Source organism: Marmota flaviventris, chromosome 3, assembly GCF_047511675.1.
Source record: "Marmota flaviventris isolate mMarFla1 chromosome 3, mMarFla1.hap1, whole genome shotgun sequence".
NCBI lineage: Eukaryota > Metazoa > Chordata > Mammalia > Rodentia > Sciuridae > Marmota > Marmota flaviventris.
Window position 1 is genome coordinate 26,819,215 of NC_092500.1, and position 19,208 is coordinate 26,838,422.

A 19,208-nucleotide genomic window follows, 5' to 3' on the forward strand; every position below is an offset into this window, starting at 1 on the left:
TTATTCCTAGAACTCCCAACCACCCTGCCTGCAGAGAGGGGAGGGCCATGTGCCTGCCCCAGCAAGGCGAGGCAGACTGGCAGGTGTGGGCTGGAATATGTGATTTTGAGGAAAGGATGCATTTTCCGTGGGACCTACTTGGGTCACGTGACCTGCTTAGGAAATCTCATGCCAGCTGACATTTCCCTTCAGGGTTGCTTAGGAACCTAAGGAAAGCTCTGGCTCTGAATGGCAGGCGTGTAATAAATTAGTCAGTCCTGGGCCTAGCCATCTGGTTTAGGTAAATTAAGAGCCTAACGCATATGGGATTTATCTAAAATAGCAATTCTCGTTTTTTCCCCCCTTCTCATTTTTATCCCTCTTTATGTGGCTCTTTGCGTTGGTTGAACATTGCATAGATTAACCCAACCCAGCCTGGACTTTCTCTGTCCCCTACTCCTTTTCTTCTTATTCAAGGGCCAACCTCAGAGTCTCCTGTGAGTCACTCATGGTCCTCTTGAAGGTTGATGATCTTAAACATTTTCTTTAGCAAATTGCCTGATGTGAAGCGAATGCCTTTTGAGCTGTGTTCTTTAGCTATGCCTCCCACCGGCACCCTCCCTTCTCATTTATCACCTTCCTTTAGTCCCTCAACCTCCACGACTTCTCAGACCAGTTTCCTCTGTCCTGATTATTCTTTGACTACCAGATTTGTCTGAGTAATTTTTTAATTTTTGTACCAAGGGTTGAACCCAGGGGAATTTAACCACTGAGCCACATCCCCAGCCCTTTTTTTTTATATTTTATTTAAAGACAGGGTTTCCCTAAGTCGATTCAGCCCTCACTAAGTTGCTGAGCCTGACTTTGAACCCATGATCCTCCTGCCTTAGCCTCCCAAACCTCTGGGATTACAGGTATGTGCCATTGTGCTCAGCTTGAATGAATTATTTCTATTCTGCCATTTTCTTGCTCTGAAATCTGCAACGCTTACAGGATGATGAGCCAAATGCTGCTTCCTTGAACTCCTCCATCAAGTTCCAACCTGCCTTTAAGCTTCATCTACTTCTTAACAGCTTTGCCCTCATTCAAGACTGTCTCCTCTGCTCACTTCTTCTGGAACACACCTACTTTGTCCTGCCCCACTTATTTTCATGTTTAAAAATTACACCCTGCTCAATGTCTTTGCTTAACTGTTTGATGTTTCTAATTGAATTACAATCTCCTGGAGATCACTCTTAGACTTTTTTTTTTTTTATTTTATTTTGTAGTTTCCCGTTCCAGGCTAAGCATAATTCTTGGCATCTGGCTGGGTTCATTAAATACTGGAAGACCAAATGAATAAATGAATGAATGAACAACTATGTCAGGGTTATGCTTTGACAAGGGTGCGACACAGTAGATAAATAAGTAAAATATATAGTAGGTGAGGAGATGACAATTCCTATGAAAATAAGCAAGAAGAGATGGGGTGTTGGCAACTGTAAATAGGATGGTCAGGATAGGCTTCCCAGGAAGTAACATTTGGGTAAAGACATCATCATGTTAAATCTGCATTCTGTAAGGCAGGATTATAATCATTCAAAAACAAACAGTATTATCCTAGTGGCTTGGGAGGCTGAGGCAGGAAGATTGCAAATTTGAGGCCAGCCTCAGCAACTTAGTGAGGCCCTGAAGCAACTTGTAACTTAGACCCTGTCTTAAAATAAAAAATAAAAAGGACTGGGGATGTAGCTCAATGGTAAAGCATCTCTGAGTTCAATCCTCAGACCCCAACCAAAAATAATAACAAAACAAAACAAATAGGAAGCCAGTAACAGTGACGCATGCCTGCAATCCCAGCAACTTGGGAGGTCAAGGTGGGAGGTGGGAGGATTACCAGTTCAAAGCCAGTCTGGGCAACCACCTGTCTCAAGATAAAAAATGAAAAAGGCTGGAGATGTGGTGCAGTGGTAGGTGCTTGCCTAGCATGTGCAAAGCCCTGAATTTGAGATCCAGCACTGCCAAACAAAACAAAAACCCACAACAAAAAGCCTTTCCATTATACACTCACATGTGATTGATGAAAGCACCTGAAATGGCATGTATATCATGGTGTCACCAAAACCACACAATGACATTCAAATTATGTTCAAAGAAGTTATGTTTAGAGGAAAGACAAAGATACCCATTTAAATCCCATTCCCAACTACATACAATATGGAAAAATAAATAAATGAGCAGAGAAATAACTTTGGGACACAGTCTTTGTTTGTAATAGATACGGTTAGAGAAAGTAGAAAGACATTGAAGACCACGGTGAAGGGAAATTAAATGGAAAGCAACGGTAAGGAGGAGACCTCTCCTTGGAGCCCTATGGAGGATGAAAACAGTTGAATTGGAGCTCATCCAGGGATGGCCCAATGGAGAAGGAGGTCATCAAAGGGGATCACCTAGCAGATGGAAAACAACTGCCTGCAGGCTTCCAGGGAGCTCTCAGAGGTCTGCTTGGGTTTCAACATGAAGCATCATTTCAACTTCAAGTCTGTGAACATTTACTGAACCTTAAATAGTTTATTCTTTTTTTGGTATAGGGAATTGAACCCAGGGGCACTTAACCACTGAGCCATATCCCCAGCCCTTTTTGTATTTTATTTAGAGACAGGGTCTCACAGAGTTGCTTAGTGTCTTGCTAAATTGCTGAGGCTGGCTTTGAACTCATGATCCACCTGCCTCAGCCTCCCAAGCTGCTGGGCATGGCTTAAATAGTTTATTCTTGAGTTGGGGGTGCAGCTCAGTGGTGGAATGCCCACCCAGCCCTCCCCACCGGAGGACAATCAGATCCACCGGGGAGACCAGTCAAAGCAGGATCTCCTTTATTGAGGAAGCACACACAACTTATATAAGAAGTAAAAGCCAATCATTTTAAAACATGGAAAAGCGGGAACCAATCAACATAAAGGTCAAGTCAGCAGGAGGAATTAAAGAGCATGAGCTGTGCATGAGCAAGGAAGAGAAGTAAGCCAATCAGGGAGGTTTCAAAACAACTTCAGTGTCCTCCTACTGGCATTTAGCCAGGCGCCTTCCTAGTTTTCGGCCCCACAGTGGAACACTTCCTAGCATGTGTAGGGCCCTGGGTTTGATCCCTAGCACTGCAAAATAAAAACGTGAAAAGTTTATTTTCTTTTATTGATTAATTTTATGGATTGGAATCTATTCTAAGGAAATCTTCAGAGATGCAAATATAGGATTTATGTACTTGGTGTTCACTCAGGTCAACATTATCACACACCATAACATTTTTGTGCAATGCTTTGCAAATCTATATAATATAAAAAAAGTGTGTGTGTGTGTGTGTGTGTGTGTGTGTGTGTGTGTGTGTGAGAGAGAGAGAGAGAGAGAGAGAGAGATATACTGGGGATTGAACTCTTGACCTCATGCATGCTAGACTCTACCACTAAGCTATATTCCCAGCCCAATACTCATAGAATATTGAGTAGTATTTTAAAGAGTAAAATTCCATATTGTATGTATAAATTGAAATGTGTAAACATAAAATTATAGCCATCCACTTATTTGTTCATTTATTCATTGAATTTTATTAAGCACATGTAAGATGTTTCAGATATTGCAGAGGATACTGAGTGTATGAATTTATAAGTATATATATATGTGTGTTATAAAAAAAGAAGGAAAACTACAAAATATCGCAATAGTGATCAGACATGGTGGTACATGCCAGTAATCCCAGCAACTCAGGAGGCTGAGGCAGGAAGGTTGCAGTTTGGAGGAGAGCCTCAGCAACTTTGTGAGACTCTGTTTCAGAAAAACAAACAAACAAAAACATAGAGCTCTCTAAGTGATTTACTGTCATTTAATCTTTTTCGCTTTTTATTTTAATATTTAAAAATTTTTAAATTAATTCTAATTAGTTATATATGACAGTATAATGCATTTTGACACATTGTACACAAATAGAGCACAACTTCTCCTTCCTCTGATTGTACATGGTGCAGAGTCACACCTGTAGTGTAATCATACATGTATATAGGGTAATAATGCCTATCTCATGCTACTGTCCTTCCCATCCTGACTGCCCCACCCTTCCCTTTACTCCCCTCTGCACAATCCAAAGTTTCTTCATTCTTCTCTCCCCCTATACCTTCTACAGATCAGCAACTGCTTAGCAGAGAAAACATGTGGCTTTTGGTTTTGGGGGATTGGCTTATTTCACTTAGCATGATATTCTCTAGTTCCATCCATTTACCTGCAAATGCCATCATTTCAATCTTCTTTAAGGCTGAGTAATATTCCATTGTGTATATGTACCACATTTTCTTCATCCATTCATCTGTTGAAGGCCATCTAGCTTGGTTCCATAGTTTGGCCACTGTGAATTGAGCTGCTATAAATATTGATGTGGCTGCGTCACTGTAGTATGCTGATTTTAAGTCCTTTGGATATATGCCAAGGAGTGGGATAATGGGGTCAAATATGGACCCATTCCAAGTTTTCTCAGGTGTCTCCATGCTGCTTTCCATAGAGGTTGCGCCAATTTTCAGTCCCACCAACAACGTATGAGTGCGGCTTTCCCCCTACATCCTCACCAACACTTATTATTGCTTATATTCTTGATAATTGCCATTCTGACTGGAGTGAGATGAAATCTTAGAGTAGCTTTGATTTGTATTTTTCTAATTGCTAGTGATGATGAACATTTTTTTTATAGGTTTATGGATCAATTGTACTTCTTCTGTGAAGTGTCTGTTCTGTTCCTTAGCCCATTTATTGATTGGGTTATTTGGGGATTTTTTTGGTGTTAAGTTTTTCAAGTTCTTTATATATCCTGGAACTATCATTTCATTTTATTCTTTAAAAAATATTTATTTTTTAGTTCTAGTTGGATCCAATACCTTTATTTCATTTATTTATTTTTATGTGGTGCTGAGGATCGAACCCAGGATCTCACACCTGCAAGGTGAATGCTCTACCGCTGAGCCACAACCCCAGACCTCATTTTATTCTTTAATTTTCATATTTTCTATAAGGCATACACATTCCTTTTAAATTGGAAAAGCTAATCTTATTTATAAATAGTACGAAACAATTAAATTTGGAGATTCACAAGTAAAAAAATTCACCAAGGTGCTCTTTCTCTGTGAACGGTGAAGTATGAGTGACCTCAGGACACTGTTCATTTCGCTGTGGGCAGAACACTAGAAACAGGAAGAGCACTTCCCGCCCCCACCCCAGTAGTGTCTATATGTTTCCCCTTTCTGGAAGAAGCGAGCGAGTGAGCGTAAACCAGCAGAGCAGGTTTGTGGCCACGAGGTGCAGTGCATGGGGAGCAGAGCAGATCTGAATTCGGATGACTTACTTGTGGCTGGACAGACAGACTGCTGGAGCAGCTTTACTGTGCCTGCCCCAAAGGATAGCTCTGCAGGTCTCAGTCACAGCAGGACACGGAATCTGACACCTCAGAGCACAAACAAAGTGTGGAAAAAGGACACTTTTGTGCTGAACAAGGTTTCTAGGCAACAACTTACTAACAACTTCAATGTCCCTAATCATTCAGCTCCGCTGACCTTTAGAAATGGTCTGATAAACTCATCAGATTTCCGCAATGAAAGGGGTGATGTGCACAGATGAGGTGGACCAACATTTGGTTTCCCACCACTCCTCTCTGGGTACCAGTTCTACCAAAATAATGCCTTGCTGGTACTCTTTCCTCTCCCCACCACCAATTAAGCACAGAACACAGGGGCCATGATTTCTTTAGAAATCTGTGTGTGAGCTCTCTGAGGGCAGGACTTATTCTTATTTGACTTTATCCCCAAGATCTAGCAGTGTGCTGGCTCACAATGAGGACTCACTAAATTTTTTTCCCTCTGTATTGGGATGCTCTACCACTGAGCTACATCCCCAACCTTTTTTTTTTTTTTATATTTTATTTTGAGACAGGGTCCAGCTAAGTTGCCAAGGCTGGCCTCCAATTTGGATCCTCCTGCCTCAGCCACTCAATCCCTGCTGAGATTACAGGTATGCACCACCACACCTGACTATTAAATGTATAGTTGAACCAATGACTTTTCATTGAAGGATATATATGGTTTCTTAGGATCTCTAATGAATGTTGGATTCCACTCATCTGTCAGTTCATTCACTTATCCATGTTTCTATCTGTCCATCTATCCATCCATCCAACCACCCAATAACCCTTAGCATAAGCTAGATATAGTCACTGCCATCATGACTATGTAGGTTATTATCTAAAGGGAAGACAGATATTATGGTTTTATTTTTTCCAATAGCATTTATATGCCCTGAACAATTTTGTATATTTTTGTTTATTGTCTACCTCTATTTGGCCACAATAATCTCTGGGAGAACAGGGGTTTTATCTTATTTGCCACTGTGCCGCTTGTCAGGTGCTTGATTAATATGGGGTGACTGCATTTAAAAGAACTAAGAATAGGAATAGGTGGGGTGATTGAAAAGGCACACTCAGGGCAAGAGCTACATCTTAGTGGTAGAGCGCTTGCCTCGCATGTGCAAGGCACCGGGTTCAAGCCCCAGTGTGGGATGCCTTAGAGCTACTTCGGACATCCCTCAAATGATAAGTGATTAAACACTAAAACCTAGGGTGCTGTGGTGTGGTGACAGTGATTTATGTCTCACTCCTGACTTCACAGTGAGAATGTTTGAGCAATTCAGTTCAGATGACACCGAAGAATTTTGTGATAGAAACTTGATGAGTGTTTTTGCAGCTTTAGATTAATGTAGTGATTCTGCTGGCAACTTCAGGGAAAGGCTTTATTGGATCCTGACCTTGCGATAATAATAGGGGACACAAAACAGAAGGTCTTAGATCAACAAGAACAGCCTGGATAATAGTCTTAGCTGCGGGGGAAAAAGGGGCGTTCTAGACAGCGTGTCTGCTGGGCATTGCAATCCTTAGCCAACAAAACAAACCAAACCAAACCAGCAGAAAACCACACGACTGTCCTAGTTCTATCCAATGTCCCTTCCTCTGGCTCACCTCTCCCCAGATGGAAGCCTGGGGAGCTGGACCAGGGTTAAGACCTCGATGTGTTGAAAGCTTGAACTGCTGGCTTCCCAGGGGATTGTACTTCAGGATGGGCCACTGTATTTGTTAGACCAGGACGCAAGAAAAGACCACTGACTCCAATTAAAATCAAATTAAAGCATGATTATTATTTCGACCGGCCGGGCTGCCTGTCCCTCCCAAAACAGCAGGAACTAGACAGCAGCAGCAGCTTTCCTGCAGCCCAGCTTTATAGCCCAGAAAGTTACACAAAGGGGGGTTACAGATAACAGAACTCTGACGAGCATAACACTAATGGTAGTTTACATTTTTTACTGGACTCAACATCAGAATTTATGAGGACCATTAGAGCCCCAGAGAGGGTCGTTGTCTAGCCAGGGAAGGCCAAGATTTGTGAGGCGTCACTAAAGTTTCAGAGAGGGCTGCTATCTGGTCAGAGAGCCAGGCATGGGTGAGTTCAAGGCACGGGCAGGCATTCCAAGCAGGTTCAGAATTTGCAGTAATTTATAGTAAAGCCAAAATTATCTTTTCATGGCTTTGTGGCGAGATTGCTCCCAATTTTAAGAAAAGATCAGGTTGGGTCTATCATATTGACTTAATTTTTTTTTGGTACTGAGGCTTGAACTCAGGCATGCTTCACCACTGAGCCACATCCCCAGCATGTTTTTTTAAAATATTTTTTTTTAGTTGTAGTTGGACATGATACCTTAATTTTTTTTATTCATTTACTTTTTATGTCATACTGAGGATTGAACCCAGTGCCTTGCATGTGCTAGGTGAGTGCTCTACCTCTGAGCCCCAGCCCCAGCCCCCCAGCATTTTTTAAAATAGTTTTTAGATTAGATGGACACAATACCTTTATTTTATTTATTTACTTTTATGTGGTGCTGAGGATCTAACCCAGTGCTTCATACATGCTAAACAAGTGCTCTGCTACCGAGCTACAGCCCCAGCCCCCCAGCATTTTTTATTTTTTTTAAATATCTTTTTAGTTGTCAATGGACTTTTATTTTATTTATTTATTTATATGTGGTGCTGAGAATTGAACCCAGTGCTTCACACATGCTACGCAAGTGCTCTGCCATTGAGCCACAGCCCCAGCATTTTTAAAATATTTTATTTAGAGACAGGTTCTCACTGAGTTGCTTAGTGCTTCGCTAAATTGCTGAGGCTGTATCTTTGAACTTGCAATCCTCCTGTCTCAGCCTCCTGAGCTTCTGGGATTACAGGTCTGTGCCACTGTGCCGGGCTATAATAACTTAAATTTTTTTTTTTTTTAAAGAGAGAGAGAGAGAGAAAGAGAGAGAGAGAGAGAGAGAGAGAGAGAGAGAGAGAGAATTTTATTTCTTTTTTAGTTTTTTGGCGGACACATTTTTCTTTGTTAGTATGTGGTGCTGAGGATTGAACCCGGGCTGCACGCATGCCAGGAGAGCGCTCTACCGCTTGAGCCACATCCCCAGCCCTTAATTTTTTTTTTTTTAAGAGAGAATTTTTTAATATTTACTTTTTAGTTTTCGGCGGGCACAACATCTTTGTTTGTATGTGGTGCTGAGGATCGAACCCGGGCTGCACGCATGCCAGGTGAGCGCGCTACTGCTTGAGCCACATCCCCAGCCCCAATTTTTTTTTTTTAATATTTATTTTTTAGTTGTAGTTGGACACAATACCTTTATTTTACTTATTTATTGTTACATGGTGCTGAGGATCGAACCCAGGGCCTTGCACGTGCTAGGCAAGTGTTCTACCACTGAGCCATAACCCCAGCCCAGATAATGATTTAATTTTAACTTGATCATTTGCAAACACCTATTTCCAAATGGGGTCACAGTCACAGCATTTCCATACCTTTTTGGGAGTCATAATTCAAAGAGAGAGAGAGAAAGAGAGAGAGAGAGAGAGAGTGGGGAGCGGGAGGTAGCCTGAATAATTTCTAGAGCAGCTGGAACATGGCAGAGCATATCACAGGGGATTTCTTATAGGTCCTCTGCAGCCTCAGACAGTCCTGGAGGAGCTCAGGGGAGCTGCTCATCTTGGACAGATGTCAATAACGAAACCAAAAGTGACTTGAAACATCTTGAAAAGCCACTATACAGGCTTATTTCTGGGGGAAAAAATGGAATGTCATATCTGGGCAAATTGTCTGGGAAAGAACATGGGTTTATAGTGAGTTATATGTCACTTCTCTAGTACTGACTGTGTGTCCTTGCTTAACCTGTCTGGTGCTCAATTTCCTCATCTACCCAACAGGGCCAATGTACCGGAACTCACTGGGTATTTGTGAAGACTACATGAGATTAGATACAAAAAGTACTTGCTCTTGAAGTTAACTTGGCAAAGTCAGTTCCCCATTTTCTCTTTCTGAAAATATATTATCTAGAGAGGGTTTCTGCCTAAGAAAATAGTTTCTTGCAATGTTAGAGTGAAAACTCCTTTTAGAAAGGTACGATAATATACATCTCAATGCCTTGCAGTTGGTTAGACTCTCTACCTTACTCAGTACATTAAAGAAAATGGCAAGAAAGAAATATGACTGGAACCATCCTATATCAATATGGTCTTTAGGGTAGAAAGTCAGGAGGATGAGATTTCAGGAAACTTCCTGATGTATTACTATTTTTACTCTTATTATTATTTTTTGAATTTGGTGTCAACATACCTTGGCATGTTGTGAGCCCAGGGGCACTTTACCACTGACCTACAACTACATCCCAGCCTGCCGCAGTCTGGCTGGGCACAAAATAACCGAGCCACCACGAGGCACTTGTAGGTTCAAACAGGAACTCCTTTATTCCTGAACTCCCGCAAGCGCCACCCACGCGGCCCTTCCAGGAACACCACACCCCAACCGGAACTCCCTCCACCGGAACTCCCGCGACCAACAGGAACTCTCCAGGAATCCCGCCCCCCCACCCAGAGCTCAACCGGAACTCAAGGGGAACTCCACGAGAACTCAAAAGTAGCGAGCGCCCAAGGCAGCAGGAGCCGCCCTATTGCCGGTCTATATACAACTGAATCACAGCAATTATACACAGCTTAACTTAATTATTATCTTAATGGCTCGCTGGCGTCACTTTTCAACCACTTCTACTGGCAAAATGCTAGGCACCATCCCGACTCAGCTGTGGCTCTCAACACCAGCCCTCTTTATTTCTTATTTTAAGATGGGGTCTTGCTAAATTGCTTAAGTCCTCTTTAAAATGCTAAAGCGACCTTGAACTTGTGACCCTCCTGCCTCAGCCTCCCAAACTGCTGGGATTATACCCATGTACCACTGTGCCTGGCAAGGAGTATCGCAAGTTTGAGGCCAGCCTCAGCAATTTAGTGAGACCCTGTTTCAAAAAAACAAAACAAAACATAAAAAGCACTGGAAAGGCACCTCAATGTTAGAGCTCCCTGGATTCTATCTCGAATATCAAAACAAACAAAAATAAAACAAGAAGCAACTCTTGTTTTACATTCCAATTTCATCAGTTTATGTAATATTTAAATTTCCAAATTGTAATAACAATTACAGAGGATCTACTGGGAGTAGAAACTATCTCAACCGAGTCTTGGGAAGCACACAATGTGGGCCTAGGGGAGCAGATACATTGGGACGCAACTGAAGACCTTTTCAGCTGCACCTTCAACCATGGGAGTCTGGTGACAAGGGAGTGCGTTTTAGAGAAGTCACAGAGACCTTCTAACCAGGAGTTGGTGCAGTGGAGGAGGGTTAAAGTGTTTTCACTGATGAGCTGGTCCTGGACACTGTAAGAATTCAACTGCTGACACATTTCTACATGTCCTCTGGCAAGGTCTTGCTCCAAGGAGTATCACAACTGTCTCTCCAATCACATATCAAAGACACCGGGATAATGTTATAGTTCTTTAGGACTCTATCATTAAAATTGGATATTGATTTTATCTAATCACCTTTCCCTTTAGTAGTGATTCACTTCTTGGTTCAATGATCTAAGAAACATTTATGGAGCACCTACTATTGCTGTGCCTTGCGATAAGACAGTGAATAAGGTGTGGTCCTTGCAGCCTAGGGGGCAGCCACATCAGTAAGTGGGCAATTGCCAAGCAGCTGGTTAGCTTGAGGGATAACCCCCAGAACGCACTACACAGTCTACCCTGGGTGGAATTCCTCTCTGATTGAACTTGGTGGTTATAAGCAACTGAGGAATGCCTTCAGGATCAGTTACTCTGTTCTGGGCTCTGAGATTACAAAGACAAATCATCCACAGCATTGTATTCAAGAAGTCCAGGCAGGAGGCCGAGGCAGGAGGATCACAAGTTCGAGGCCACCTTGGACAACTTAGTAAGACTCTGTCTCAAAATAAAAAATAAAAAAACCCCAATTTTTTAAAACAAATCACACAGGTAACTATATTATCCTTGTAGGTGTGGCCTTTGGGATAGTGTGGGATTGTCTGGGAGGCATTTGGGTGAGATCTGCCGAGGGAAGCTTCTTGTAGGAAGTGAAGCTTCTCTAGGCTGTGAGTGTCCTGAGAAGCAGGGACCTGATGCAGCTGTCTCCCAGTCTTTGGGACAATGCCTTGCACACATGGTGGCTCAGCATTCCAATGAGTTCATGTGTGATTAGGAGTCAACTTGGGGCTTGGAGGCTCTACCCTGAGCCAAGCTTTACACTAAATGCTGGGAATCCAAAGATGAATGACACCTGGCTTTTGCTCTGAACTAGGAGATTGGAATAAAGACTTATTTCTGACTAAACTTTGATAACTTATCAGGCAATATAAATCAAAATGCTTTTGAGCCGGGCCTAGTGGCACATACCTGTAATCCCAGCAACTTGGAAGGCTGAGGCAGGAGGATTGCAGGTTTGAGGCCAGCCTCAGCAACTTAGTCAGATTCTGTTTCAAAATAAAAATTCTTAAAAATGTTCTGGGAATATAACTTAGTGGTAAAGCACCCCTGGGTTCAATCCTCAGAACCAAATATCTAACAAAATAAAATAAAATGCTTTTAAACCTGGGGCTGGCCCTTCCTTCCTTCCTTCCTTCCTTCCCTCCCTCCCTCCTTCCTTCCTTCCTTCCTTCCTTTTCTTTCTTTCTGGTACTGGGGATGGAACCCAGGGTTACTTTATCACTGAGCTACTTCAATAGTCCTTTTTATATTTTTATTTTGAGACAGGATTTCACTAAGTTGCTTGAGGCCTCCCAAGTCATGGGGATTATAGGTGTGTGCCACTGTGCCTGGCTTGAAGGGAGCAGTTTTATCTGAATAACTGTCCAAGTGCTTTTTCAAATTATCAGCTATCCCTTCAAACTTTCCTTGACACCCCTCCCAGCCTCTAGGCCTAAGGGAAGTGGGCTATGGCATCGTTCTCAGCAACAGTAACCTCAGAGCTCGCAGTTGCTGGTGGATGGTTTGCCCTAGGTGATCAGAACTTTCCACTGGTCTCTAGGAACAAAAGAGTTTGAATGAGGTCTCTCAGTTCATTACAATTCTTACAGCTTCTGTTCTAATTCTCCTTCAACTCTTAACTCCTAGACCAGCAAAGGCCACTGGAGTTGAAATAGAGCTGGCAGAAGGTCATGCGTGTGTGATTCATGTCAATTTAGTGCAATTAAATGGCACAATCAGCGAGACAGGAAACTTTGCATCTCCGTAACTTTCTCCAACGTTAGGAAGAGAAACAGGGGCAGAAGCAAGTTAGGGACACAAAGCAATGCTTCATTCCCCAAGGAATCAGCAAGTCAGGTTGTGAATCTTTCCCAGAAGGAGAAAGCCCATCCTCTTTTCTAAGCTGGATATCTTTACATGTTTGCCATTTCTTAAGAATGTTTCTCGTTGTTCCTCCCTAGAGAGCTGTACCCCAAATAACAGCCTTTTCCAAGTTCTCACTGCTGTATGGACTCTTGGGAATCCACATGCCAACCCCGAGCAGAAATATAGCTGTAATATCCCCCTCATGTCCCCCACATGCCCTCGGCCCTGCCCAGCTGGAGGGTCACATTCCGTTTCATAAATAGCATCAAAGAGAAGTCACTTTCGGGGTAGAGAGCAGTAGTGTAAGCAGAAGTCAGGGACCTCAAGCAATGACTAATGGGGCAGACAGGCTTTTCTTTGTCCATTGTTCGCTGATAATGAATAGATCTTCAGCCTCCTCTTTCTACCTCTAGAGAAAGAAAAGAGGCCGTGGACACAGAAAGTTCCTTTTAGAAAGTTCCTGACTCTATCCTGTGTTGTTGGCTTTTGGACTTTCCCCCCAGAAGTCACCAAGTCCAGTCATGAATTTTTGAAGAGTTGGAACCTCTGACAAATTAAGTGTTGACTGTGGTGAGTGTTTTTTTTTTTTTTTTTTGCAGTATTTGGGATTGAACCCTGAGTCCATCTATCACTGACCTACATATATCCCCAGATCTTTCTATTTTATTTTGAAATAGTGTCTCTTAAATTGTCCAGGCTGCCTTGAACTTGTAATCCTCTGGCCTTGGCCTCCTGAGTCGCCGGGATTATAGGCCTATGCCCTCATGCCTGGCAGCATCCATCATTTAAAGTGGGCTAAACAACAATAAAACACTCAATACAATTAAAAAAGACTTGAAGATCTGGGTGCAGTGGTGCACGCCTGTAATCCCAGTGGCTGGGGAGGCTGAGGCAGGAGGATCACAAATTCAAATCCAGCCTCAACAACTTAGTGAGGCCCTAAGCAATTTAGTAAGATCCTGTCTCTGAAAAAAATAAATAAATAAATAAAAAGTGCTGGGATGTGGCTCAGTGGTTAAGCACGCCAGGGTTTAATCCCCAGTACCAAAAAAAATAAAAGGCCAGGGATGTAGCTCAGTGGAAGAGCATCCCCAGGTTTAATCCCCAAGTATCACCAAAAAAAAAAAAAAAAAAAGGATGGGGGGCTGGGGTTGTGGCTCAGTGGTAGAGCACTTGCCTTGCACACATGAAGCCCTGGGTTTGATCCTCAGCACCACATAAAAATAAATAAAAAAAAAATAAAGATATTGTGTCCATCTACAACTAAAAAAAAATATTTTAAAAAATATTATTGAAAAGAAAGACCTGGACGCTGCCTCTCTTCTTGATGTCTGGGTCGGCTCAGTGCTCAGAGCCTGGGAGTGGCGGTGTAGGACAGCCCACTCCTTTCTGGGCCTTGTGCTGCTGAGACACGAGGAAAGTCCTGAGTTACAGAAACTGAATTGACAACTGGAGGGTCATCTGAGCCTTGGAAGAAAGCTTCTGCTGTTGGGTAACTCAGCAGCCACCCCTGAGTCAGCCAAGAGAACTGGGCACTCATCAGATGTGGCCTGAGATTCAGCATCACTATTAGCCACCTTAATCGAGCCTTATACTTCACCTGTGACAATGTCCTGTGGCCTGAAAAGCCTGGACTAGCTCCCCGCGTGGATCAGGAGAAGTGAACCCAACGTTCATTCAGATCTGTTTTCCCTCATCGTGAATCTGAGCCGTGATGCTTATGAGATTTACTTACTGATCAAACAAGAGTCTTCAGCTTGTAGCTGGTGCATGAAGGGTTCCAGAGGAGGAGTTCCAGGAGGAATTGAAACTGGGGGATCTGGGAGACCAGAGATTCCAGGAAGAGGCCTGCCCCACTCACTGGCTCTGGAGCTTCATCTCTGAGTCTGCTCCCAGCTTGGGTTCTTCAGAGTCATCTCCTTCTTCTGCTGGGTGTGATCAGAAATGCCTGTGAGCTCTTCATTCCACTGAACCAACTAGGCCTCTGGGATTGTGGCCCTGGGATTGTGGCTTTGTGGTCTTGTGTCCTCTATTCTATCTATTCTCACCTTAATCTGTTCCTGGCTACGACTCAAGCCCTGACATTCTGGGATAGGGTTAGGAGGGGACCTAAATCGGTGAGATGGAATCTTTAGATAAAGCCCCTGACCCCATGTTCCATTATCATAACTCTACTTCTTGATGGAAGTTAAAATCCAGAGATTTTGGGGTGAAGGGAGGAGCTTTGGGGAAGATGAGGTGGGGAGAGATGACTTGCCAATAGAATGATTCTAATATCCAGCTATGCCTGAGGTTTTGTTCTTTTGCTCTTTCATTTTCTGAGTCTCTCTTGATGTAATTTATCTGTCAAGTCAATTTAAGATTCTGTCTCTGTGCATCTTTGTTACCTTCTCAGTCCCCTGCCCAAGAATTTAAAAAGGAATTGCCTTTTGGTAGGGGAAGTATAAGATTTAGTTTGAAAGGTTCTAACTGCCTTCTTTATTCTCAGAGAGGTAGCTTGTGGTAGAATTTTTTTTTTTTCCTTAAAACTAAAAAGGTATTTTGGGTTTTTTTCTTTTATCTCATATCTCTGCACCCCAGGTTGTGTGATACCTTTTCTTCCTCCCTCCTGATGACCTCACCAACCTCCTTTATGATTTGGCCTTACTCTTCCCTGTATCCTCACCTTCAGATTTCTGCTTACACCTAGTTTCAGAGATGTGTTCCCAGCTGGTTCTTACTCCAACTTTGCCTATCCATATTGATGCCATGTCTAGCATCTTGTTGTAAACACTGTATAATGATTTCTTCAACTAGCCCCAGCTCATACCCACACTGGAGAGCAAAGCCTTCCAGGTCAACAAATTAAAGATCAGTTTACTCACCGAAAAAAAAAAAAAAAAAGAAAGAAAGTTCTGGCATATCAGGAGGCTATATATGCCAGTTGGCAATGCCACCCTGAGACGAGTATCAGTTAATCTTTTGCGGAGTTTGTTCTTTGCTGTTTTTCCGGGCTCTGCCTGGTCATCTTCTTTCTATTAATTGATCCACCTAGCTACTGTAAGCCTTTAAGTTTGAAATCCTTGGATTAAACTATTTCAGTGGTCCCTCGCAGCATTAATAATATCTATCATTGACGCTCTGGAACTTTCATTTAGGAACACTGTATTCTTCTAGAATTTTATTTTTTTTGGTGCTAGGGATGAACCCAGGCCTTTGCTCATGCTAGGCAAATGCTCTCATGCCGAGCTACACCCCAGTGTGAACACTAAGTAATTGAGGTATGTGAAGACAGGCAAAGTGACACTCAGGTTACCTTGCCATAGTCCTTTCTCTCCAGTCCCTGGAAGGGTTACCACCCATGCTTATGATGCACAGTAAAGATATCTGACCAGTAACCCTGCTTGAATTGTTCCTTGACCTTTGTATAACTCCAGTCCCTGCTGGGGATTATGCTCTGGTCTTGAGGAGCCTTTGGCATTACCCAGCTCATTGTTTGTGACTGATCCCAGGGAAGACTATTGACTTTCAAGATAATAGAAGAGCCTTAAAAAATGGAAGACCCAAATGGCATGAGAAAATGAGGAGGTAAATGACCCAGACAAATGGAAACTTTGTTCCAGAAAAAGATGATTTAACATGATCTAAAGGAAGCAAAGAAAAAAATAGATCTGTTCGTTCAACACCCCTCACAGCTCAGGATCCATATGCTGCGCCTGCTGCGACATGGTGTGCAACTCTGCTTTTGATCTTTGCAAAGTTGGAAAGGAACCCAAAATACATGCAGCAGAAGCAAAAATCGACAAAGGGGATTACGATAAGGTAAAAGGCTGCAAAATCCAAAGAAATGCTCAGTGGAGTGGAGAGACAACCTATGAAAGAGAGAAAGTTGGTGCAAGGCGAACATCTGATTAGGTTTCAATATCCCAAATATACAAAGAACTTAAACAACTCAAGAGCAGGAAGACAAATAATCCAATTTAAAAAAATGGGCAAAGGATCTAAATAGATGTTTCTCAAACAAAGACATACTAATGGCCAAGAATATGTGAAAATTCATTAATGCTTAAAGTCATTAATCATTGGAGAAATGCAAATTAAATGCACAATGAGATGATACCTCACACCCATTAGAATGGCTATTATCAAAAAGTTGAAGGACAAGTGCTGGAGAGGTGGGGAGAAAAGAGAACCCTTGCACACTATTATGCAAATTAGGATAGCCAATACAGAAAACGGTATGGAGGTTCCTTGAAAAATTAAAAAATAGAACTACCATATGGCCCAGAAATTCTGGGTGTATATCCAGAGGAAATGAAATCAATATGTCAGAGAGTTATCTGCACTTCTATGCTCATTGCAACATTATTATGTTAATTATTTTTTTGTGGTACTAGGGATTGGACACAGGGGCACTTAAACACTGAGCCACATCCCCAGTTCTTATTTATTTATTTATTTTTGGTGGGGTGGGTACTGGGATTGAACTCAGGGGCACTTAACCACTGAGCCACATCTCCAGCCCTTTTTAATATTTTATTTAGACACAGGGTCTCACTGAGTTGCTTAGCACCTTGCTGATGCTGAGGCTGGCCTCAAACTTGAGATCCTCCTGCCTCAGCCTCCTGAGCTGCTGGGATTACAGGCATGTGCCACTGTGCCTTACTCATTGCAACATTATTTACAATAGCCAAGATATGGAATCAACCTAATAGTCCATGAATGAATGAATGGATAAAGAAAATGTGGAATATAAACACAAAGAATATCATCTAGCCTTAAAAAAGAAAAAAGAAAATCCTGTCATTTGTGGCTAACTGGGTGAAACTGAAGGACACTATCTTAAGTGAAATAAGCTTGGCACAGAATGACAAATATGAATTGCATGATCCCATTTATATGTGGAATCTAAAAGAAGTTGAACTCAGAAGTACAGAGAAAATGGTATTACGAGGGAATTGGGGAAATGGTTAAAGGAAAAAAATTTCATTTAGGAAAAAATTTCAAGTAGAAATTACACAAATATCCATCAACTGATGAATAGATAAGTAAAATGTGAATATAATATGAATTCTACAACATGAATGAAGATTGAAAACACCATGTTATATGAAAGAAGCCAGACACATAAGCTTAATTTGAGTCCATTTACATGAAACCTCCAGAACAGGCAAATCAAAAGACAGAAAGTAGATTGATGGTTGACAGAGGCTGGGGCCATGGTGGAAGAAATGGGGAGTGTTTATTTGGGGTGAAGAAAATAGCCTGGAATTGGGTAGTGGTGATGGGTACATAACCCTGTGAATACTATAAACATCAATGAACTGTATAGTTCAAAAGGATAAATTTTTAAGGTACATAAATTCCATATTAATAAAGCTGTTATTTAAAACCAAATAATGAAATAATCAAATTTTCTACACAGTAGAAAATAAAATGCTATGATTAATAAAATTCTATTTGGACAAAACATTGATCAATGAATCATGCTCTTTTGCGAAATCTACTTTGAAAAAGTGGATTGAATAAAATTGTTTGCATTCATCATTCAGACTTCAGTTGGGCAAAAATTAAAAAGCAAAAAAACAAATAATAAAACTGGAAGTGCTTCAGCTGTTCTTCATAGAAAATGCTGCAAAATTAAGTTGGCTTAATGGCATTCGTACCAGAAGCAATAATAATAATAATTGGTATTACTATTATTACTATTATTTCTAATATTGGGGATTTAATCCAGGGGTGCTTTACCACTGAGCCATATCCCCATCCCTATTTATTCATTTATTTATTTAGAGACAGGATTTCACTAAGTTGCTTAGGCCTTGCTAAGTTGCTGAGGCTGGCCTTGAACTTGTGATTCTCCTTTTCCAGCTTTCTGAGCTGCTGGGATTACAGGTGCGTGCCATTATGCCTGACTTAGAAACTACTTCTTAACAAAACTAATAAATATCAGTATTATTTTAATTAAAATATTGATTCTAAAATGCTGAATCAAAAAATACATCTTGATTCAAAATGGCAGATTAGAATGTGCCATGCCCTTCAATTCCAATATCATGCTAACATTTGTAAATTGTTGGTTGTATTTAGTTTGCTAGGACTGCCTTAACAAATTCCCACAGACTGGGTGGTTCACAACAGAAATTTATTTGCTCTTAGGCTGGGGTGTAGCTCAGTGGTAGAGTACTTGCTCAGCATAAGGGAAGCCCTGGATTCAATCCCAGCATTGCAGAAAAACAAAACCAAAACCAACCAAACAAACAAAAACTTCACAGTTCTGGAGGCTGAATCCAAGATCGGGGTGTGGGCAGATTTGGTTTCTTCTGAGATTTCCCTTTGGCTTGCAGACAGCTGCTTTCTCAATGTCTTCACAAGGTCTTTCTTCAGTGTCTGTGTCCTAACTTCTCTTTTTACAAAGACATTAGTCAGATGGGATTAGGACCCACCTTAATAGTCTCATTTTTAACTTGATCACCCCTTTAAAGGTCAT

At 41.7% G+C, this 19,208-nt stretch overlaps 1 long non-coding RNA gene and 1 pseudogene across 2 annotated transcripts in view; both read left to right on the forward strand.

Moving 5' to 3' along the window:
- Positions 1 to 19,208, forward strand: part of LOC117794705 (uncharacterized) — a 72,899-nt gene that overhangs the window by 29,108 nt on the left and 24,583 nt on the right. Inside the window, exons 3-4 of one of the 2 annotated variants that reach the window (XR_004618554.2) lie at positions 793 to 893; positions 1,248 to 1,340. The exons of the other annotated variant lie outside the window; for it this stretch is intronic. This is a non-coding gene — a long non-coding RNA (uncharacterized lncRNA). Of the gene's footprint in view, positions 1 to 792; positions 894 to 1,247; positions 1,341 to 19,208 lie in introns of those variants that run through there. 2 annotated transcript variants of the gene reach the window in all.
- LOC114098970 (peroxisomal membrane protein 11B-like) lies at positions 2,379 to 14,821 on the forward strand (annotated as a pseudogene).